This window comes from Ailuropoda melanoleuca, chromosome 19, assembly GCF_002007445.2.
Source record: "Ailuropoda melanoleuca isolate Jingjing chromosome 19, ASM200744v2, whole genome shotgun sequence".
In the NCBI taxonomy this organism is placed as follows: Eukaryota; Metazoa; Chordata; class Mammalia; order Carnivora; family Ursidae; genus Ailuropoda; species Ailuropoda melanoleuca.
The window spans coordinates 4,834,677-4,859,440 of NC_048236.1; the positions used below are offsets into that span (position 1 = coordinate 4,834,677).

Sequence of the window (24,764 nt, forward strand, 5' to 3'; positions counted from 1 at the left end):
AGCTCTGGCAGGGCAGCTGGATTCCTGCTTTGTTAATTTCCAGTTTGCCTTGTAGCTTCCAGTTTGGTTCCTCAGCGCTTCGAACACCTTTCAACTGGTTCCCAGTATTAAACTCCTTCTATTGAACCATCTGGCATGAGGTCTGTTTTCCTGCCTGGACGCTGACCCATCTATTATGCCTACCCAGGTATCACATTTGGACACAAGTAGTTATCAGTGGAAAACTAGCAAATATGGATTATCTTTGCAGATAAGAAGTAAACCCTGAAGGTGACCACATTCCCCCATCTCGGTGCAACATGATCAGAATTAGTTAGCCTTAGAGGGGACATTTCTATTATCCTAAAGTCCATTTAATTTTTGTTCATTTTTATTGCCATTATTCTATTTTCTAGAGAGGGGAACCGAATCTCAAAGAGGCTACATAACTCATCCGATGATATACAGATACAAAAAAAGCGAAATTCAAAGACAAGTCTGTCACGTGACACTGAACAAATGAGGCCTTGCACAAAAATAATATATACTACGTGACTCTGTTTATATCAACTTCTAGAATAGGCAAAACTTAGCAAGGGTGAAATAAGTCAAACAGTGCTTGTCTCTCGGTGATGGGGAGATGAGCTGGGAAGTGATACAAGGGGGCTTTCTGGAGAAGTGGTCTCTATGGTGAAAAGGGGAGGGGGCACACAGATGTATATGTATTTCTCCAAATTGTACAGTTAAGATTTCGCATTACGACGTATGTACAAATTTGTAAATAAATTTTACACCGAAATAAATGAAATGTTTAAATAAATATTTTTTATATTGCAAATAAAACCCTGAAAACCACGAATCCCATGAAGCATGAGGAATGAGCGGAGTCATGGATCCAAGCAGAAAGTCAGAGTGCTGGGAATGGCAGAAGCTGGATAATGGGGCTCATCATACATGTTTGAAATTGCCCATAATAAAACATCATTAAAAACCACCAAAAGAATCTCTAGGTTTCTCTGACTTTAAGGCTCAAGCTTTTCCTACCAACCACTTTGCTCCAAAAACTTTTGAGATATACTCAAACATGGGAGGATGATTCCCACCCAAGGAAAATACAGAAGAGGGGTACAAATACATAAGAAGGGGAACTGGGCAGCCCATCAGAGAAGCCACAGCTTCCTACAACATGCCAAGGAGGGGCTTTCAATAGAAGAGGCCTTACTCCAAGTTTGCACCTTTTCTGTCACCATAAATAACATTCAGGCTGGAAAGAGCAGAGCACGATTGGAAGGACGAAGGAGAAATGCAAAACATATGAAGACATGCAAAGCAGTCAAAATTCTAGAAGCAGAAAATTTTGTGAGCAACTTTGGAGGAAAGTGGAAAAAAATAAAATAAAACCAACAACATAAAGAGCCAGAAGACGCATATCAGGCCAATACTAATGACTTAAAAGAACAAAAAATGGCACAGGTTCCCTGCAATCACAGGATGCAGTCCAGACTCTGCAGGAGGAAGGCAAGCTGCATTGCAAACTGCCTGCCCAGCTTCATCTCCCATCTCTCCTGGCTCCTTTCTTCTTCTTCTTCTTTTTTTTTTTTTTTTAAGATTTTATTTATTTATTTGACACACAGAGAGACAGCCAGTGAGAGAGGGAACAGAAGCAGGGAGAGTGGGAGAGGAAGAAGCAGGCTCCCAGCAGAGTAGCCCGATGTGGGGCTCGATCCCAGAACGCCGGGATCACGCCCTGAGCCAAAGGCAGATGCTTAACGACTGAGCCACCCAGGCGCCCCACTCCTGGCTCCTTTCTGCACGCTGTTGCGCGCAAGATTTTGTAGCTATTTGCACTCCGCCTGCTGTTTCAGGCTCCCTCAGTTTCCCTCCTGCTGTTCCCTCTTACTGGAATGTCCTTCTTCTCTTTCCGTTTATTCTTTCAGACTCAGCTTAGCAATGACTTCCCTTGGGAAGGGTCCCCAGAACCTCAGGTCCCCCCGACCCCGCCCCGCGATGCTCCCATGGCGCTGATGATGGTGACATGGTCTGCTTGCACACACACACCCCCCCCACGAGTCCATCCTCAGCTCCTCCGTGGCTCCATCCTGTGCTATGCATCTCTCTCCTTGCAGGACCGCGTTCGGGGCTTAGGACTCTGCAGGTGCACGGGGAGTGTTTGCTGCGCTCTTGTAGAGACGTTCCGGAGCTGGTTATCCTATGTGGCTTGTGAATGCAAAGAAAATGAGGCAGTGGCTTTATAGCCTTCTTGAGGTTGCTCAGGTCTCACCAATGTCCTCCACCTACTGTCTCCACTGAACCTAAAAGTCATGCCTCCGATTAGGTTGCCACGTTCTGATGGAGCGATATTTCAAGTGGGTATTGAGATTGCCAAAGAGCCTCTGTCACTAGCAGGTCAGACCATCTGGGGTGGAAGCTAAAGGAATGATGGCCAAATTCTCCTATCCCATAATAAAAAGTGCTTTTGTCAAACATCCACCTTGATGATCCTTTACCTCATGAAATGACAAGAATAAAGAGAAATACCATCATTATTCGAGACCAAGCAAAGCTGAAAATTGACCAGACCCCTGTCTTTGAACTAATTCTGGTTAGGGTATTTAAGTGCGAAGTGTTTGCTTGATGTTACAAGCAAAACCGTTGAAAACACAATCACAGGAAAACCAGAGGGAGGGGGTTTTCAAGGCAGCTGCTGTCAGAGAATGATCTCATTAAAGTGGAAGCACCTTGAAGAGAACTCGGGGCACAGAGAGAACACAAATTCTATGCCCCGACTGTAAGGCTGTGAAATTGTTCCAAGTCCCTCCTGACACCTTTGTTCCAAGCTGTGACTATTCTGTAAGTCACAGACAAATACACTGTACGAGCAGGACAATGTTCCCACTGTACTTGTGGTCCTTCTAGAACACTGATTCAAATCCTAGGGCTGAGGCTTTCTAATAGAAAATCCAACTTTTTTTCATTTGGATCCAACCTTGCTTTGCATAAAACACAACTGTAGATAGGTTCTCCATGGAACGTGATATTTGGAACTTCCCTATCTTCTTTTGAAACTTTTTACATAATGCATTTATATTTCATTATTGACCTGTTATTATTAAAAATCAAACAAAAACAAACAAACAAAAAACTGTGATTGCTCTAAACTTCCACTGCTTGGCAGAAGTCCAGTTGAGTCACGTTAACCTCGTTTCTGTTTAGAAGACTAGCCTCTTGGGGAACGAATGGCGTGAGCACAGAGTGCTGGGAATGACTTCATCTAGATGCCTAAGAAGTAGGTAGATGGAAACAGAGCAAATCGGGCCCAGGAACAGTAAGACTCCTTTTTGGAAGCATATTGATCTTGAGAAACTACTTTCTCTTTCTGTGTCCTGACCCATAAAACAGTAGTAACATCTCCCTTGTATGCCGTTGAGTGAGAAAATATATGTGCAGAGGACAGCAGGGTACTTGGATGTCATGGCAGCCATATAAATGGTGGGGGAAATGAGAGTCTTTGGGGACAACCCTGAGCAAAGGCAGTTGAGGCAAAGGCCAGCCAGGCCCTGAAACCACAGCTCCCGTGTCAGAGGGGAGGGCTGAGTTCTGTGGGCTCGGGCAGCCTGGCACATACACCAGCTCCATGTCTCCAAGTCTCAGTCTTGGGCCAGTTTCACAACCGCCCTGTGCCTCAGTTTCCTTGTTTGTGACACGGGGTTCATAACAGTGCCTGCACTTCACGGGGCTGTTGTAGGGAATGATTCAGGTCACAAAAAGCAAAGTGCCTGGCACGTAAGGATTCCCCACAGATGCGGCTGCTAAATTTCAGGAAGGGCAGGGCAGGTGTAAGAGAACTGATGTCCTCAGCCCACAGTGTCCGGGGAGAGTTGTGGGACCTGGCTCTGTTGGAAGCTGTGTGTGCTTGGTGGGGGGGGCTTTGCTTACGAGGCTGACATGAGTAGCAGAGTACATTGCCATCTCTTTCCTTCTTCAGAGGGCAATCTGCTCTGTTCCCAAGGCCACATTTCAAATCTTGAGAGCAAGAGCTAACAAAACCAGGGACAGGGCTCTCATTCTGTCCTAAGCATAGCAGGGGCTAGATGACAGCTCATTAAACTACCAATCACAACAGTATTGATTATTGGAAGACGTCAACTCAGAGGACTGTAGCAGGTCAGAGAGATGGCAATACAGAGTGTGTTTATTGTGCTTGCCGGTGACACAAAGGCAGAGAGGAGGTGGCCTCTGAAGATGGGTCCTGATGCATTGCAGATGCTCAGGAATCATTGGTTGAGTGAAGGAATGAATGAAAAATCAAGCTTTAAAAAGCTTTCAACAGGCTCAACTATAGTTCAAAAATCCAGATGCAATAGAAAGGGGATACATGTTAAGCTTTGCCAAATGGTGGACATTTTACCTCATAGAAATAAATGCAACAAGGATTTAGGAGATGTCTCAAGGACAAGCTTAATAGATAACCATATGATGTGACCTAAAAAATGTAGACTTCAGCCATGTTATGAAGGTCAGAGAGGAAACAGACCCCTTGGGAGCTGGCCATGGCCAAGCTTCATGGCGCCCTGTCTTCTTCGGTGTTTGGACAATGCTTCTAAGAGGAGCTGCACTGATACTCTGGACGGTGCGAAGACAGAACACCAGTGAGAGTCTGAAAACTCTACCACAGGGGAAGCAACTCAGGGGATTGACCACTCTTAGTCTGGAAAAAGAAAGAAGACTTCTTGGGGGCATGAGAGCTGACTTCAACTCTTTAAAATGTGAAGTGTCATCAAAGTAGACGATGAATTCGCTTTATTATTAAACTCAGCAGGGACTTATGGGATGTCTGTATTTACAAAGTACTCATTTGACCAATATTGACTGCTCACAGCTTCTGTGCCAGGCACTGTCCTAGACACTGGGCCAAGGGTCTCTGCCTTCATGAAGCTGACACTGAATGCATAATGGGAAAGACAGTCAATGCACAAGTAAACAGAGAAGAATTTCTGGAAGGATGAAAGTGTACGTGATGTGCGCCTCACACACTGGCCTTCAGATGTAGTGGGATATGCTTATTCTTTGTTGTTCCATTAATAAGATAAAGATAGACTGTAATTCAATAAGAGGGAGAAACTTCTCCCGATAGAGCATGGACTTCGTCAAAAAGTAGTGAATTCTATCATTGGAAATGTGAAAAACAACATCTGTGTGGCCATCTTTCCGGACTGTTGTGGGGAATTGCTAAGTATGCGTTCAAAATGGATCAGTGGTCCCAAGAGCTTTGGATTTCCTAGACCAGCACAACTGAAAACATGGCAGGTGCTAACACAGAATGACCAAGTTTTTATATTGCTGAGCACATTAATAGAAACCTGACTATTATTAACATCTTCTCATTTAAGAAAGGCCATTTTTTAGGGACTTACAAAAAAAGAATGACACAGTATCAGAATAAAAAGTTCTCTAAGTAAATTTGATAATATTAAAATTTCATAACATTGGCCTTACTTTTCTAATTTTGCAACAGACCATCAAAAATCTCATCGTCAGCCTGAAAGAGTCCAGGGCCTGGAATTTGAAAACAGAACTGGATGACCTTGAAATTCTTCCTAAGAGTTTTCCAATGATTATGTACTACCAAAATTTAGTACATTTGTTAAGTGTGGAGTTTTGGAGCTGATGTCTGTGAATTTAAAGCCACAGCTCAAACTGGCTACAGGAAAGCTATTTAACTTCCAGTTTCAACTCCTGTGGCAATGGGGATGGTAACATAACTGACTTGTGATGCTATAAGAATTCAGAGGGGCGCCTGGTGGCTCAGTTGGTTAAGGATCTGCCCTTGGCTCTGGTCATGATCTAAGGTCCTGGGATCCAGGCCCGCGTCGGGCTCCCTGCTCTGCGGGGCGTCTGCTTCTTCCTCTCCCCACTCGTACTTTCTTAGTCTCTCTCTCTCAAGTAAATACATAAAATTAAAAAAGAGAGAGAGAGAGAATTCATTGAGATAATGCAAACAGAGCACTCAAGGCAGCAAGTGACATGTAGTAATCGTTCAATAAAAACACAGCGACTGCCCCTTTTTGTCAGATCTTCTGTCCCAAGGGAAATGGTGAGGTGAGGGGCATTTCTCATGGATAATAGGATCAGTACACAGCGTTTTTTAAATACCTGAATTTCCCATGAAGCAATAGATTGCCTTGTGGCATCTGGTGGCTCAGTTGGGTGAGCATGTGACTCTTGGTTTCAGCTCAGGTTATGAGCTCAGGGTCATGAGATCGAGCCCCAGGGCCGGCTCCATGCTGGGCGTGGAGCCTGCTTAGTATTCTCTCTCTCCCTCTCCATCTGCCCCCTCCTTCCACTGTTCACCCCTATTTGTGTGTGCACACTCTGTCTCTCTTAAAAAAATAAAATAAAATAAAATAAAATAAAATAAAATAAAATAAAATAAAATAAAATAAAATAAAAAGAAATAGATTGCCTTCTTTAGCATGTACTTGAAACTCTGCCCCCTTTTGCCAGGGAAGCAGACAAGCAACATGGCTGGTTCCTAAAAGGATGGTTTTCTTTTCCTCCTCCACATTATTCATTTCCCTAAGCTCCTGCTTCTGCCTTCTGTTGTCTACCTTCTCTGGAACTTACTGGCTTCTCCAGAGAATGCCTGACCCCTTACTACTTTTTTCTTGCCTCCTAGAGCCTCTTCTGTATTCTTTCTTTTTTTCTTTTTCTGCTTTATTTTGGGTTGTCTTTATCTGTCAAGTTTATAGAGGTTGGTGGAGCCTCCTATGTTCTCTCTTCCACCTGCCTGTTTTCTCCCCAGTCTACCAGCGGTATGGCTTCTGCTCACCTCTTCCCCGCCCTGCCTTCGGCCACCCCCAGTGCAGCCAACACTGTTAGCAAGCTTCTAGAGTAAATCAACAACTATTGCTCCATTTCTCTGGCAGGCGATGGAACACGTCTGAACGCTGAGGACACGTAGGTTCTTAGGCCTGTGAGCTCAAGTCTGAAAGCTAAGTAACGTGCAAGATGACTTATGTTTGAAAGCTGAGCCACCAGTCAACCTTCCATGGCTCATGCTTTGTGACAATGCCCTGCAGTGTCTATTCAAAAGGATGCGTTGTTCTAACAATAGCTAATGCTTCTATTGTTTGCTAAGGAACCGATACTGTGTTGTTATTAACAGTGATCAGATTTAAGTCCTTAACAGGTGCTGAGCACCCTAGAATTCAAGAACTCGATTCATTAGCAGCCGTAAATCTAGACAAAAAGGTGCTGAAATAAGGTCTTCATACACAGGTCTTAACTGAGAGACGTCAGTGGAGCTTCTGTGATTTGGCATTTGCGTAAGTTAAAATGTGCGGAATAAGTCCTGCATGACTTTTCATTAGTGCCTATGCCAGTTCCACATTTATGACTTATTAGATCAAAATGTGGCTGAGCACATTAGAAGAATAAAACGTAGTGTGGTATAATTCTTGAACACAGTCCAATGGATAAAAAACTGGTCCCAAGGTTAGGGCATTCAGACTCATGTTGAGATTTCTTATGATAGACATGGGTATGTATAACTGATTCTTCAGGATCTTAGTAGATAAGTGGAAGTTCCTCCCTGTCTGAGCTCCTGCTATATTTTTTGTTCATGCCCTCTATTTCTATTTTTCTTTAAATTTTTCTCTATAAAAAGTAGGTCACATGGGACCTTGTGGGATACTGTAAGACCTTTTGCTTTTATCCTTAGTGAAATGGGAGCCAGTGGAGTGTTGTGGGCAAACGGGGAGAGAGGATCTCACTTACCTTTGGCACAGGATCTCTCTCATTCCTGGGTGGGGATCAGAGCAAAAAAAGGAAGACCATTTAATAGGCAAGTGCAGTAAACCAGGCGAGAAATGACAGTGGTGTGGATCCCCCAGGGAAGAAGCAGTGAAGATGGTAAAAATGGTGGGAAGCAGTGATGGAGGAGCAGTAAATGGGGGCACCTGGGTGGCTCAGTTGGCTAAGTGTCCGACTCTTGATTTTGGCCTAGGTCATGATCTCAGGGTTGTGGGATCGAGCCCTGCTTTGGGCTCCACGCTCAGCGCAAAGGTTGCTTAAGATTCTCTCTCTGCCTCTTGGACACGAATGCTTGCTTCCTTCCCAAGAATAGGGAAGTTCTCCACTATGATTTGCTCAAATATACCTTCTAGTCCTCTCTCTCTCTCCACCCCCTCAGGAATCCCAATAATTCTGACATTGGAATGTTTCTTGGCGTCATTGATCTCTCTAAGTCTGTTCTCATAGGCTTCAAGCCGCCTATCCCTATCCTCCTCGGCTTCCTTCCTTTCTATCAGCTTATCTTCTAGATCATGAATTCGTTCTTTTGCCCCATTTACCCTGGCTGTTAGGGTATCCAGTTTAGACCGCATCTCATTCATAGCATTTTTAAGTTCTGCCTGATTAGATTTCATTTCTGCCCTTAAATGGTGCTGGGAAAATTGGACAGCCACATGCAGAAGAATGAAACTGGACCATTCTCTTACACCATACACAAAGATAAACTCAAAATGGATAAAAGACCTAAATGTGAGACAGGAATCCATAAAAATCCTAGAAGGGAATATAGGCAGGAACCTCTTTGACACTGGCCACAGCGACCTCTTTCAAGACATGTCTCTAGAGGCAAGGGAAACAAAAGCAAAAATGAACTTTTGGGACTTCATCAAGATAAAAATCTTTTTCACAGCAAAGGAAACAGTCAACAAAACTAAAAGGAGACCCACAGAATGTGAGAAGATATTGGCAAATGACATTACGAATAAAAGACTAGTATTCAAGATCTATAAAGAACTTCTCAAACTCATCACCCAAAAAACAAATAATTCAGTCAATAAAAGGGCAGAAGACATGGACACTTCTCCAAAGAAAACATACAATGGCTAACAGACACAAGAAAAAATGTTCAACATCACTAGCCATCAGGGAAATACAAATCAAAACCACAGTGAGATACCACCTTACACCAGTTAGAACGGCAAAAATTAACAAGACTGGAAACAACAAGTGTTGGAGAGGATGTGGAGAAAGGGGAACCCTCTTATACTGTTGGTGGGAATGCAAGCTGGTACAGCCACTCTGGAAAACAGTGTGGAGGTTCCTCAAGACATTAAAGATAGAGCTACCTATGACCCAGCAATTGTACAGCTAGGTATTTACCCCAAAGATACAGATGTAGTGAAAAGAAGGGGTACCTGCACCCCAATGTTCATAGCAGCAATGTCCATGATAGCCACACAGTGGAAGGAGCTGAGATGCCCTTCAACAGACAAATGGATAAAGAAGACATGGTTCATATGTATAATGGAATATTACTCAGCCATCAGAAAGGATGAATACCCACCATTTGCACTGACATGGATGGAACAGGGGGGGTTATGCTAAGTGAAGTAAGTCAAGCAGAGAAAGACAATTATCATATGGTTTCACTCATATGTGGAACATAAGGAATAGCTCGGAGGGCCATAGGGGTAGGGGAAGGAAACTGGGAAGAAATCAGAGGGAGACAAACCATGAGAGACTTGGACTCTGGGAACCAAACTGAGGGTTATAGAAGGGAGAGGGGTGGGGGGATGGGGTAACTTGGTGATGGGTGTTAAGGAGGGCACATGTGGTGATGAGCACTGGCTGTTATATGCAACTAACAAATCGTTGCACACTACATCAAAAACTAGTGATGTCCTATATGCTGGCTAACTGAACATAATAAAAAATGAAAAAATATAAATCAGACCATTAAAAAAAAAGATTCTCTCTCTCCCTCTACCCCTCCCACTCCCCCTGCATGCTTGCTCACTCTCTCTCTCTCTCTCAAGTGAATAAATAAATCTCAAAAAAAAAAAAAAAGCAGTAAATGAATTCCCTGATAGACTGTGTGTGCTTTGCAAGAAAAAGGGAAGAGTCATGGACGACTGCAAGAATTTTGGCCTGAACAACTAGAAGGAAGAGTCGCTATTTCCTGAGATGGGGAACACTTGAGAGAAATAAGTTGCTAGGGGTGGCGATGGGGTGGTGGTGGGATGGGTCATGAACTTGGGTTTAGACTTGTAAAGTTTGAGAGGCCTTGATGTAAGTAGGGTTGCCAAGGAGCAGGTGAAGATCCAAGCTGGGATCTCAGAACAGAGAGCCGGGTCAGATCCATGGATTGGCGGGCCATTAGTGCGTCCACGGTGTTTAAACGGTGAGAAGGGCTTGGGCTAGGGAGAGAGGAAAGGTAGATCCAAGGCTGAGTCTGGAGCACTTCTGCCCTAGGTTGAGGAAAGGAAGAAAAATCAGCAAAGAAGAAGCACAGGACTCAGGTAAGGTGGAATCCCAAAAACCGGATGGAGAAAACGTTGCAAGACGGAAGCATTAGCTGTGTTAAAGGATAATCTCTTAAAAATGTAAAAAAAAAATATGGAATCCAATTCTTTAACTCCTCTCAAAATAAAAGAATACATCCAATATTAATTGCACGTTTCAGATCAAAATCTCAAGGCTAATTCTTCAGTACTCCCATGCCGGACTGTTTCAAACACCTTTAATAACACATAACTACAAATAAAATTGATGACAAGATGCGTTCCTAAACGTAGCACAGAAGCATTCAGGCTATGGAGGCTGGCTCATTTCATCACATCTCTGCTTCCTTTAGCATCTTCTGTGGGTTGTAAAGTCCTTTTTCCAATTTAACAAGAAACATGTATCCTACCGGGGGTGCTATGTTCCCTCAGTCAAAGATTCAGGACTGTGACACACTTATTGATCTGTCAAATTTGGTACCAAGACGCGGGATCTGAGCACTGTATTTCAAATCTGATTCTGACCAGATTCCAGTTGAACAAGCCGGATGCTTTCTGTTTTGTTCTGTGTGCTATGTCAGCGGGGGGCCCTAGGCCCAGTTCTTCCAGCTGGACTTCGTTTCATACATTTCCTAGAATATATTTCTAGTTACACCTTAGACCATTTTTTTATCATAAGCTTATTTCAATGTTTTATCACCCAATTTAGGTAGAAGAAATTCCGCACCTTTAACTAAGTTGCAGGCAGTGTCTTTTCCCCCCTCAATTAGATTCATGGAATGTCTTTGTTCCCTGATTGAATTCCACATTCTCTCCCTGTTTTTCTCATCCGGATCTGGGCCATAGTTTTGGAATCCGTTTTATTAACAGAGAAGATCAAATGGAAGGTCTGTGGAAGCAATAGAACCAAGCACAGATTGGGTTTCTTTATTCCAGTGCGTAACTCTGAGGGTTACTGCCGCAGGGTTTGGTAAGATGGTGTTTAGAACTGTAAAGTAGGCACAGTGCACTCTTGCTTAGCTCTGAGGACCCCACACAAGAGGGCTACAGACTCAGAGATGCGGGCTGAGGAACCATAAAAGAGAGTCCAGAATGCCATATACTTGGCACCTTGGCATGGAGTCAATGCATGTATTCCCCCCAAATTCACATTTGAAACCATACCCCCCCCAAGGGGATGGTATTAGGAGATGGGGGTCTTTGGGAAGTCAAGAGGTCAAGAGGGCAAAGCCCTCATGAATGGCACTAGTGTCCTTTCAAGGAGAGACACAAGAATTTGCTCCATCTCTCTGCCTTCTGCCATGTGAGGTCACAGTAAGAGTATGACCATCTGCAAACCAAGAAGGGGGCCCTCACCAGACACTGGATTGGCCAGCACCTTGATCTTGGACTGCCCCGCCTGCAGAACTTCCAGAAATACTTGCTTGTTGTTGAAGCCATCCAGTCTGGGGTATTTTGTCCTAGCAGCCCGAGCTAAGACACACCTACCATCCGCCTGGTACTGTGCTGGGTGCCAGGCAGGACCGAGATGCAGCAGTGCCCACCGGCAAGGCTGAGCTGGTCATTTATAGCGGGGGTCGATTCTGATTGGTCAGTCATGGCTCCATACAGGCTGTTACATGTAATGAATCTCATCCCCGATGCTAGAGATTCTAAAGTGACTAGGATACATTCCCATCTTTTAGGGATTTTGGTTTGTTTTAATGATTTCCAAGAGATCTGTCTCCCTTCTGATCTCAGTTACAGTAACCTTGATGGCCACACAGTACACAGTAACCACATTTTCTAGGCTTGTTGAAGTTACTGCATTTAACCACAAATGCCCTAGTATGACTTCATTTATGTAACATTCTAAAACTGACAAAATTATAGAGATGGGAAATAGATCAGTGGTTGCCAGGGGCTGGGGGTCAGGGGAGGCCAGAAAGGATCATCCCACAGAGATTGTGGTGGGTACACAAATCTCTCCAGGTGAGAACATTTCATAGAGCTACACACACACACACACACACACACACACACACACACACACAGAGTGAATATATGTAAAGTTGGTGAGAGCTGAGTAAATGCTGTAATCTAGATAATAGTATAATCCCGACGTCAGTTTCCTGGTTTTGATAATGCACCCTAGTTATGTACAATGTTGCCTTCGGGGAAAGCTGGAGAAAGGGTACATGGGATCTCTTAGTACTATTTTTGCAACTTCTTAGGAATCTATATTTCCCAAAACGTAAGAAAAAAATCATGTTGTCATTCCTTTATATGTAAATAAATTGAATGCCCTATGACATTAAAAAGTTTCCATTTTAAGTCAACTCTTCCGTCCCAACGTACCAATAATGAACCAGTGTTTTTGGATGGTCACCTAAGCGTGCATTCTCATCCAGCTGTGAGTTATCAATGCCACATCTTTATTTATATAACATATTTGATTCACACAATTACTATGTGCACAAATCTTTCAAATTTTGAATTCTCTTTTATATAGAAGGTCTAATACTAGGAAAAATATCCTACGAGTAAATAGGCTCATTATTTATGTGCAACAAAACTTAGGAACAAGCCCATTTATCACAGCATAGTTGATGATGGCAGAAAACTGGAAACTATCTAAATATTCAGTTAAGAACATTTTGACAGACACCCAGAATTGACAAATTGAAGGCAACCAAAATGTTATTGTACAAGAATACTTAGTAATCTGGAAAGCTGCCCTCAATGTTTGGCTAAGTGAAAAAAAGTTCTTAAATAGGGTCTAGAACAATATGTGTACAGTGTATTCGCAGAGGGAACAAGAGATATTTAAATGTTAATGTTGGATTATCTCTGTGTGATGGCATTACAATGATTCTTTTATTTTTTTGAATTATTTCAATTTTCTAAAATGTCTACAGTGAAGATTTATTACATTTGTAATAAATGTAAAATGAAAAGAATAATGCATATATTAAACCCAGTTCTGTATAGACCAGCGTTTCTCAACTGTGGTGAGTGGCTGGAGTTCCAAAGATGTATTCAAAGTGGTCCATGACTATCACGATGAGAATTTTTAGTTTGGTGTTTTTGTTAAGATGACAACCTTAACATAATGATACAGACATGTTTTGGATCATCTGAATGTTCACGGTATATCAGAGATGGCCAGTGCCAGATTTGCATTTATTTTTATGTCTGCAAGGTTGACAAGTGCTACCACTCTAATTCTCACAGACTAATGAGAAAAGAAACAGAGTCAAATGTAACAGGCGATGTATTTGCAGCTAGTAAAGGCCACAGCCCACTGCACAAATTAGGGTTTGCAGAATTTCCAATAGAGAAAGTCCTGGAGAATATCAGACAAGCCAAACTCAAAAGAACTTGTGTCAGCAGCATTCAGTATCCAATTTGTAAAGTGATCAGTGATTAAACTGTAGCAAAGGGTATCATCAGTCACACTAAATTAACCAGTGTTTTATAGCGATTGTTTTTAGTTTTTATTGTATTTAATGTTTTGGCCTATGTGAAAGCAATAAGCATAGGCATTTTGGGCCTACTTATTTTATTTTCTGGTGCCAATTTTAAATATAAATTTAAGACATTGCATTTTCCACTTACAATACAGTGCTTATAAAGTGAAATGTTTATTTCCTTTCCCTGCGCACATATTCCATATTCAAGTATGAAGAACGCCTAGTTTATTTACTACGGCAGCTCAACTTTAAAACTGCCATGGAAATTGCTACAAATCTAGGTCCTTCCAATGTTTTGTGGGAACAATGCTAGACCTAGTCTCAGGCTGGCTTACCCAACCTCTTCAGTGGTGGGCCAAGAGGAGGCACCACCAGAGGCAGGGGCTCCACGGCAAGGCAGCCCGCAGGCATTCCCCCAGGCATGCCTCCTGCACTCTGGTACAGCTTGGTCAGGATGGGGTTGCAGACTTCCTCCAGCTTTTCCTGCTGATGTTCAAATTCTTCCCTCTCCACAGTCTGGTTCTTATCAAGGCAGTTGCCGACTCGATTTATCAAAAATCTTCTGTCTGTCCTCATTGTTGACTTTGCCCTGAAGTTTTCACCTTCGATAGTTGCTTTCACGTTGACTGGATAAGACTCAAGTGAATTCTTGGAAGACACCTTGTCCCACTGCTTCTCATCTTCCGCTTTGTACTTCTCAGCTTCCTGGACCGTGTGCTCAATGTCCTCCTTGCTCAAGCAGGCTTTGTCACTCGTGCTGGTAATCTTGTTCTCTTTTCCTGAACTCTGATCTGCAGCAGAGACACTGAGGATGCCCACAGCATCCATATCAAAAGTAACTTCAATTGGAGGAGCGCTGGGGGGCAGGAGGTATGCCTGTGAGTTCAAACTTGGTTGATTTCCGTGGTTATGGCGCACTCCCCTTCATAAACCCAAACGAGCACACCAGGCTGGTTGTCAGAGTAGGTAGGGAAGGTCTGCATCTGTTTGGTAGGAATGGTAGTAGAGCACTTGATGAGGAGTCATGACTCCTCCCATAGTTTCAAAGCCAAGAGAAAGAGGAGTGACAACCATCAGCAGGGAAACCTGAACATTTTCAGATTTGTCTTCAGAAAGGATGGCTGTCTGGACAGCTGCCCCATACACAACAGCCTCATCAGGGCTGATGCTCTTATTCGGTTCCTTTCCTTTGAAGAAGTCTTGCAGAAGTTTCTGAATCTTGGGATATGGGTAGAACCACCCACCAGGACAATATCATTGATCTGACACTTGTCTAGCTTGGCATTCCAAAGGGCTGTCTCTACAGGGTCCAGGGTGCCATGGAACGGCTCAGCATTCACTTCTTCAAATCGGGGACAAGGCACAGAGGTATGGAAGTCAATTCCTTCATACAGAGAATCAACCTCAATACTGGCCTGGCTGCTGGAAAATAATGTATGCTCAGCACGCTCACAAGCAGTCTGGAGGTGACGGACCGCCCTCTTGTTCTTGAGGATGTCTTTCTTATGTTTGCACTTGAACTTTGCAATAAAACGGTTGACCATTTGGTTGTCAAAGTCTTCTCCACCTAAGTGGGTGTCTCCAGCTGTAGATTTGAACTCAAGGATCTCATCTTCAATGGCGGGGATTGAGACATCAGAAGTGTCACCTCCTAAGTCACGGATGAGGATAGTCCTTTCAGCTCCAACCTTTCTGTCTAAGGCCCTTGATTTCCTTCATCTTGTCAAAACCACAGAGGACACCTCTTCTTTCCTTTGTGTCCTACTTAGACCTTGGGCCTGCCGGCAGCATTTGCCACCACAAAGGGCCAATGCTTCATATCAGATTGGACAACAGCATCATCGAACCTCCGTCCGATCAGACATTCGACATCAAAAACTGTGTTGGTGGGGTTCACTGCAACTTGATTCTTCATAGCATCGCTGATCAATCATTTGGCATCAGTAAAGGGGGCATAACTTGGGGTGGTTCTGTTTCCCTGGTCGTTGGCAGTTATTTCCACTTTCCCATGCTAGAAGACACCCACACAAGAGTAGATGGTGCCAAGATCAATTACAACTGCAGGTCCCTTAGATTAGCTGCTTCCATGTGGGCCCTGCTCAGTTTGCAAAGAAAGCAGCCATCTGGAGAGCTAGCACGTCGTTCAATGAGATCCTATGCCCATTGAGTTGTGTGTTGTCTTCACTTAAGTAGCATATTGTGAAAAATATTAAATTGAAGTCCAGAAAAATCTTTCTCTAAGTGTCTGCACACTGCCCAGGTTTGAGAAGCACTGTTCTAGAACCAAAAAAATGCTCCCCACACATGAACACAGTACCTTGAGAAGCTACATAAACTCAGGACACTAAGATGTCACTTCATCTTGTGCACCGACACTCTGTCACTATCAGAGACAGGGATTCGGTTCCACAGGTTGGTTGCTGTATTATTTGGAACCTCAAATACATTTTTCTCACTCACAGAAATTATATTAAAAACCTGTTATAAATTATATTACAATATAATATATAATATATAATATAAAAATAAAATATGTATTTATATATTTATATATATTTATATAAAATATAAATATTATATAATATTAATAATGAGAAAATATAAATTTTCTCACTTACAGAAATTATATTAAAAACTGTTAGGATCCCAGATCAGTTTACCAAAGCCCTTTTATTTATTTTGCTGAAAACTTCATTTTCTTTTTATTTGAGAGAGAGAGAGAGATCACGAGAAGGGGGAGAGGGAGAGGGAGAAGCAGGCTCCCCACCGAGCAGGGAGTCTGATGTGGGGCTCGATCCCAGGACACTGGGATCATGACCTGAGCTGAAGGCAGACGCTTTAACCGACTGAGCCACCCAGGTGCCCAACCAAAGCCCTTTTAATATAAAAATGTTCCTGGGCCAGGAAGAATGATGTGTCCTGGGGTAGATTTGAAACAACATATTTTCTCTTCCTTTTTCATTAGACCAGGAAACATTTTATAGCAGAGGTTTGGGGCCACTGTCTTTATCCTCTGCGTCATTCTAGCCCTACCTCTTTCCCAAATTTAGCAATCTTCCCTGTAAAAGTGTTCCCTGCTGCAAAATAAGTGCTTTCATACATAGAATCGCCCAAAGTTTATAAACAGCTTCACAAGGCCTGTCTTCCTGACTCCTCATATCACAGCAGCCTGATAAATAAGCATTAAAATTCTCATTTTGTAGACAGCAAAACTCAGTTTCAGAGAAGTTAAGTGGCATTTCCACGGTCAAACATCAGTAGCAAAATAGGCCTCAAGTGTAAGTGTTTGATTCCAATTCCCTGAGTTTTCTCCTCCAATCTCTGATAATAACAACTGTTTTTCTTTCCTAGATTATTAGGAGAGAAAAATGTTTAATTAACATTTGCTTCAAATGGCTAATAACTACTTAACTCTCTGGGATATTTGCATTTTCAAAGCAGAGTGACAGGCTGCCCAAATATATAACATGGAGAACTGAGGGAAAGATGCATACGTTTCCTAGGGTTGACAATTACCACAAACTCCGTGGTTTAAAACCACAGAAATAAATTCTCTCACAGCTCTGAAAGCTAGGGGTCTGAAATCAAGGTGTTGGCAGGGTTGGCTCCTTCTGGAGGCTCCAGGAGACAGTCCCCTTCTAAACTCTCTCCTAGCTGCTGGGGCTGCCGGCCATCCTTGGTGTGTCTGGGCTTGTAGACACAGCACTTGAATCCCTGCCACCATGTTTCCCCCCCTCTCCTCCCCTCTCCTCTCCTCAGGACACTTGTCATTGGACTTGGAGCTCACCCTAGTCCAGGATGATCTTATCTTGAGATCTTCAACTTAATTATATTTTCAAAGACCCTTTAATCAAGTGAAGTCCCACTCACAGGTGCTGAATGGACTTATCTTTGGGGGAGGGGCACAATTCAAACCACAACACAAGGGCAATTGCTAAGTGAACTTTCTCGTTCATGCAATATCAAGGCAACTCAGCAATCTTCTATCCCACCCATTATCTCCTATCCAAAAACAAATGTCCTGCCTCTGGAAATTTCCTCCAGGCTCTGGATTCTACCTCTAGTCATTGGTTTCCACTGTTTCTATATTCTGCCTAAAATGGCATTTCTTCCTCTTCCCTGCCCATTCATATGATCACCTCCAAGGGGAGGGCGGCCTGGCTTTCACTGATTTGTCTACCTGGCCTGGTCTTCCACTCTCCTTAGCATTTACTAAAGCCCACTGAGTCCAGGCTTCCTGGAAAGCTCATTCCCCACCCCCTTTCATCCTCAACTACCATTTATCTTGGACCAGAATGCTAACACCAGGGAGACATGATTGGTTGTTCTTAGAGGTCAAGGCAGCCTGGCTCTGCCTGGGAGTCAGTCTCCCTCATTAGCTCCTAACAGTTGATGCTTTTCATTGCTTCTTTCTCTTGTCCCTGCCCTCACATCATCTTTGACTCCTGTGGCCCAGAAATCTCAGGGCATTTTCCATGCCCCACTACAGGTAGGGGAGACCTGGCCCAGGGCTCCCGTGGCCACTATCCCATAGCAGTGGGGGGGACAAAGTGGTATTGGCCATTTTCAAGAAAAAAAAAAGACCAATATTTGTAAGAAAAGAAAGGCTTCCTTCTGCTTCGGACCCTGTTCTTTACAGCAGATGATGCTTCTTAAAATATACTCTCCACTGACCACCGGGATGAGAAACACCCATGATAGTGGTTAAACGTGCACCTTTCTCAGCCTGATTCTAGGCCACTGTAACACAACCTCTGGGAAAGGACCCAGGACTCTGTTCTTTAGCAAGTTTCCTAGTGGTTCTCCTATGCACTAGATTCTGAGAATGGTCTCCCAGTATAATCACAAGTACTCAGCACAGCGGTGCTTTGCAGCATTAAGTTAGGCCCAGCTGTTGGGTCACAGAGCCCTTCCTGCAGCACAACATTGCCCATGGGCTCGCGTCAGACCCTCATGGCTCCAGAGTCACCTTTCCTCCTCCATCCTTCCCACCTGGGCAGGAACAGCCCACCGTCTTCTCTCTTTCTGCTTCGTGTTTGGGGAATGTATCTCTCACCCCTACTACTGGGCCATTGCCAGTGCTCCCGCGGGTCTCCTTACGGTCTGAATTCTGGAAAGAAGGTTGAGATTTGGGTGACTTTCAACACGAGTTCTCATTGTCAAAGGGATGAAGAAGGGCAGAGAGAGAAAAAGCATAGCAAGAGACCCCCGGCCCCAAACCTTGCCCCAGGAGTGCGCGTGCCTGCTTGCTTGACTCTGACTTGGGTCATGCAGGAGCCTGGCCTGGGGTGCTCCCAGTCTCAGCGTGATCGGGTGAATTTCAAAGTCACTCGTGAACTGCAAGCACAAGTAGTTTAAGTTCATTTCTACCCTAGCATTTCCCGTAAGCTTTCCAAGTCCGCCACAACCCTCAGCACATCTTCCGTTACGTGGTGAACTGCTTTCACTGTTAAGTATAAATAGAGGAATTCACTGGACAATGAAAATACTAACAGTAAAATCAGAGGTCTTTCTTCCATTCCCAGGAGAGCCCCCAGAGAGGTAAGACGCCTGAGCTTTTGCCCTTATCATGAGATGGAGACAAACACTTCCCATCAAGCCCCTAGAATCTGAGGTTTCCGGAAGGCCGAGCAGAGGCTCCAGCACAGGGCTTTGTGAGCAGGGCCGAAGGCAGAGCTGGCTGTCCGTGCAGTCCAGACAGCAGCAGCAACCACACAGCGTGTCTGAGCACATGTACAGAGGCACATATAAATACATACATGCAGAAGAAAGCACTTAAAAACAACACTTGTTATTTGGAATAACAGGTAATGTGGCCACTAGCCTGTTAGGAATGAATGCACCTGAAAAGTTCCAGTAGCAGGAGTTTAAGTACAAAACCTCAAAGAGCTGGATTCAGCTCACTAACCAGCATGTGGCTACCAAGCACTTACTATGTGCAAAAATATATTTTACATGTGTGTGTTGTATGTCTAGATGTGTGTGTGTGTGTGTGTGTGTGTGTGATAAAAAATAATTCTGCAAGGCCCGACTCCTGGGTGGTTCTCGGCCTTGGATGTTAAGCTTTTCCAAGGCCTGCTGGCTAGATTCTGGTTAGTGGGATGTACCATCAAAGGGTGGAATCTCACCGGGGATGTACTGTATGGCGACTAACATAATATAATAAAAAAACATTAAAAAAAAAAAAGAAAATACAACACCAAAAAAAAACTATAAAAATTTTAATTTAAATACATAAAATTTTTATTTAAATAAACTATTTTTAAAACTAAAAAAAAAAAGGTGGAATCTTGAATATATTTTTCATTCCTATCTACCCTTACCTGCTCCCACACTATTTAAAACACAGCTTCACACAAAGTGAGTTATTAACAGTAGCAAAAGTTTTGCATGCACAAAAAAGTTGACAAAAAAATCCCAAGATCTTTGTAGAGCACTGTACAGAGAGCAAGTGCTCTGGGGCTCTGAGGAGGGGACTGGCCACTTGGCATCTGTGTTTTGGGGCGGGGTTCAGGGGAGAGTGGTATAAGCTTAGAGGAGGTGATTTGCAAGAGTGATGTGACTACTCTTTTGATCACAGACCATGCTGCTTGAAATATTAATCTTTATAATTTCATAACCACCAAGTATTTATATCTAAGGTGCTATATAGAAATAATTTGTATAAAGCAAGTCCTCGAGTATATTTTTGTTTATGTTATTTGGGATCTGCTTATTAAAGCTATTCTTGCAACCCTACTCTTGTCGACATTCACCCTCCGGCCAGGTCTAGAGTACCGTACTAGCTATATGTTCAATCTTAAATGTGGGTTGGAAGAAAAATTATTCTAGAAATTTAACACAATCCACAAAATAAGTATACTTTTAATACAGTTTAGAACAGTAGTTCCTTGGGATAACTGCACGATGGGCATTAAGGAGGGCACATGATGTGATGAGCACTGGGTGTTATATGCAACTAATGAATCGTTGAACATGACATCAAAAACTAATGATGTTGGCTAAATGAATTTAAATTAAAAAAAAAGAAAAGTAGTTCTTTAGTATACATCAAATACATTGATTTAGAATCTCCCAATTCCTTTCTAAATGTAATAAAAAACTGTTAGAGGTTAAATGTTGCAAAAACGGAAAAAGGCCAACCTAGTAGTTAAATGGAAGGCAGGGTCTAGGAAATCTGAGTTATATGAAACTGTAATAGGCAGTTATAGGCAGACTGCTTACCACATTGCCATATCAGCTTCCCCATAGAAAGCTGTAGAAAAAACCCCATATAACCCCTATAAAACTGTACCACAGCTCTCATTTCCTTTTCTACACATACCAGGATAAAAGCACTTCCCTAAATTCTGAGCAGTTCTTTCTTCTAAAGAAAACCAGTTAAGATCTCATGAATGTATTGTAAAAATTAAGCAATAGCTGGATGCAACCTATTTTGCAATAAAAGATGGCATACCAATACATTTAATCTGCAAAGATTCACACTACCAGGCTTGGCAAATTTGGATGTGAGGGTCTGAGGGTCTCCATGTATACTCAATGTAAAAAAATAGATATATTATCTAATTTTCTCAGAGAAAGCCATTGCTCCAAATGTCATTAAATTCTGGTAGATAGTTCTTGGACGGTTCTCATTTCTTTCTTAAGCTTCAAATGCTTATCAAAGGCATAAACCTTTAGTCCAGTCCTCACTGACCACTCAGCCTTCGCAGGCATTAAGGATTTTGATGGGAGACCAGGGACAGCTGTTTAAGGTTTAGAGCCATTTGAAAGAAATGTTTCTGTCTCCAACAAAAAGATCTGTTAATGTTTACAAATGACTCAAGAGAGAAACAGGTCTTAGCGCTCTTTTAGTAAACCCTTTGCTTTAACATAAGCTGTCTGTGAACACTTTAAAAGACACATTTTACAGTTTTAGAGGCTACTTCCCTGAATGGCTTGGCGATAAATTATCAGAGAACTTTCAGTGTAAATAATAGCACTTTAATCCCTTCCACTTTATGCTTTATTCCCATCATTTTATGTTTCAAAAAACTAGACAAGTAGCTAATGATTTCTCTGAAGTAAAAAATCACAGTATTTCATTTGGAAACTAGCTATACAATTAGACACGGGGGGATTCAGCAACAAATAAGCAAAAACTAGGTCCCGTGATCTTTGCTGTCTAATCGAGGTGATAGAAACTTCTAAAATGGACCCTAAAACCCCAAAATCTGAGCTCCTGGAGCATGGGACTGAGATCGTACTGTGTCCCAGAGCTAGAAAAACATTCAGTGGCTCTTTTCCTCATCAGCTCTTATCAGTGGACCGTTTGGTAAAGTAGCCAGGGACTCCCACAGGGGTGGGATGTGGGAGGAGGCACCAAAACAGGCAACACCGCGAGAACTGCCTCTTAGCATCCTCAGCGTAACCAGATTTACGTGAAACCAGGTCCAAAGGTAATGCAGTACACACTGGTTTTTTGTTGTCGTTGTTGTTTTTAACTACATCTTTCCTTATACAGGTAGCAACCACTCAAATACAAAGATCTCAATGGAAATGAAACTTGGATTTTTCATGAGAAACAAAGAAAGTAATCATTTAAAACTTTTTAAACAGTTACTTTATTGGGGTGCCTGGGTGGCTCAGTTGGTTAAGTGTCTGCTTTTGGCTCAGGTCATGATCCCAAGGTTCTGGGATCGAGTCCCACATTGGGCTCCCTGCTCAGCAGGGAGTCTGCTTCTCCCTCTCCCTCTGTTCTTCCCCATGCTTGTGCACTCTCTCTCTCTCAAATAAATAAATGAAATCTTTAAAGAAATAAAAAAATCAATAGTTGCTTTATCTAAGTCCACAAGAAAAATTCCAAGAACCCCAAGTCCACATTCAAATAGTAGTAAGAACAGGAAAAATACAATACTTTGATTGTTCTGAAGAATGAAAGCACTCCTGCTGCCGGGAACTGCTTCATGGACAGAGCACTAGACGTTGAAGGATAATGATCTTTTTTTAGGTAGGTTCCACGCCCAGTGTGGAGTACAACATGGGGCTTGAACTCATGACCCTGAGAGCAACACCTGAGCTGAGATCAAGAGTCAGACGCTTTACTGATTAAGCCACCCAGGTGCCCCTTGAAGGATAAGGATTTTTAAACATATCTGTGGGTTTGGGGGAAAGAAATCTACTTCAAGATTGATAATTGTATATCATTTTATTTTGTTGATGCTAATATCCTATTTTGTGACAGGGTCAGGAAATTGGAGTTTGTCAGCAGTTACTTAGGGGATTTTATGTTCAACCAAGTCTGGAAACCCATACCTTGACCTACAGCTGTGGTTCTCCAAGTGTGGTCCCTGGACCAGCAGCATCGAGATCAGCAACTCCTGGGAACCTGGCAGGTGCACAGAGGCTCAGGCCCCCCAGAAGACCTACTGACGCAGAATCCCAAAGGGTGGGGCCTGCTGGTTTTAGCTAGAAGCCAGGTGAGTGGGACACAGCTCAGGTTTTGAGCCACACTGGCCTCCAGAGATGCCAAAGTTCCCCAGATGTCTCTTCAGGCAATTCCAGAGAATTTCCAATAGATGGGTAATTTAACGGTACTCGATAAAAATAAAGGAGAATTTACCAAATCTCACAGAGGGCCAGACCTTTAGAAGCACGCCTCTAAAGGGAGAGAGAGGGAAAAAAAAAATAATACTGATTGAGGACCATATAAAAATTAAAACCTGAGTGTGTCCCAAAGAGTATCATAAAATAAGAAACTGGAGATTAAAATGGAACGGCACTTGCCAACCCTGAAACTGGCCATCTGGAAAGAAGCAGCTTTGATTTTTCAAAGTCATCAGTACGTTGAGATTGAGATTTACAAAATCCATGATTATTCCCTCAGGAGGGAAGCTGTTTCTACAACAACTTCTGAGGATTTTCTAGTCGGGAGTCCTCCTGGAATCACAAGCATTTTGCTTCCTAGGCAGCCTCCGTCAGCTTAAAGAGAGAGCGTTCCCTGACAATGTTCCTATTACTTCCCTCCGGCAGCTCACACTGCTCTGCCGTACGTTACTCTGCCCGGGTACCTGTTTACATGCTTGCAGCCGCCCGATACGGGGCTGAACAGCTGTGATGCCTGCAGTCTCTTCGTGGCAACCTGCCGCAGATGGGACCAGCTGGGGAGCTGCTCACACCGCCCCGCAGGTTCTCTTTGTCCTGCTCTGGAAGATGGTGACTAATTACATAGCATGTTAGCCTGGCCTCCCTCTGTCATAAAAGCAGAGCTGGATGGGCTGCCTTTCACATGCTGAAGATTTTCTGCTAGGAGGGAGGCACGTGTAATTTGAAGATTTCCAGCACTGTTCCTATTTCTGGTGATGGTGACAGATTGATGGCCAGGGCTACCACTAGGACTCCCAGGGCAGGGACCAAGATTAGGGTATAGTTCCTTCCTGCCAGCCAAACAGAGCAAAGCGGCCAGCCACGCAGAGAAGGAACTCGTCTCCTTGGTCTCTCGATCTTGGTGCCCTCCTGACTGAGTTCTTCAACCGCTTTGAGAATCCAGATAATAAGGAATATGAAATAGACTGATTAGGGGCTTGGCAAGGGAAGGCCATTTCTACCTGGTTTGTTGTTTTTGCTTTTTTCAACAGGAAGGAGTTTGGCCAAGAGAAATGCTATCCTCCTAAGGATGTCAGGCGTCACGTTTACTCCTGCACATTACTTCTGTATGTCAGAAAGTCAAGAGGAGTGAAGAAAAGGCCAACCATCTCCTAGAATTGTGGGACTTGGGAGCATTCCAAGGCCTGTGAATTTCGTAGGGTGATATCAAACCACAAAAATCCAAAGCAAATCAATTGCCATTAAGATGTCTTTTAAATTATGCTAACAGACCAGATTCCTGTATGTTGATTTATTTGAAGTTACCTTGGAGTTTTTAGGAACACAGTTTGTAAATATTAGGCACTCTGTGTAAAGAAAGGGAATAGCGTAAAAGGATTTTTTAATGTCCTCCTCCAATCCCAGAATCCTACAGATTAACTTTCTTTTGTATACAATTCTATGAGCAAATATGAAT

At 43.1% G+C, this 24,764-nt stretch overlaps 1 protein-coding gene and 1 pseudogene across 1 annotated transcript in view; both read right to left on the minus strand.

Annotated features, from left to right (window-relative positions):
- RCAN2 (regulator of calcineurin 2) overlaps positions 1-24,764 on the minus strand; it is a 218,642-nt gene that overhangs the window by 152,212 nt on the left and 41,666 nt on the right. The window lies entirely within an intron of this gene.
- LOC100471790 lies at positions 14,045-19,087 on the minus strand (annotated as a pseudogene).